The sequence below is a fragment of the Arachis duranensis genome, chromosome 10 (genome assembly GCF_000817695.3).
Source record: "Arachis duranensis cultivar V14167 chromosome 10, aradu.V14167.gnm2.J7QH, whole genome shotgun sequence".
NCBI lineage: Eukaryota > Viridiplantae > Streptophyta > Magnoliopsida > Fabales > Fabaceae > Arachis > Arachis duranensis.
Genome location: NC_029781.3, coordinates 34,143,399 through 34,143,705, shown reverse-complemented (window position 1 = coordinate 34,143,705; position 307 = coordinate 34,143,399).

Genomic DNA, 307 nt, shown 5'->3' with positions numbered 1-307 from the left:
CCACTTCTGGGTCCACTTAGTGTGTGCTTGGGCTGAGCATTGAAGCTTTCATGTGTAGAGATTTTTTCTGGAGTTAAACGCTAGCTTTTATGCCAGTTTGGGCGTTTAACTTCAATTTTTATGCCAGTTCCAGCGTTAAACGCTGGGAATTCTGAAGCTGATTTGCAACGCCGGTTTGGGTATCAAATCTCGGGCAAAGTATGAACTATTATACAGTGCTGGAAAGCCCAGGATGTATACTTTCCAACACTGTTGAGAGCGCACCAATTGGGCTTCTGTAGCTCCAGAAAATCTGCTTCGAGTGCAA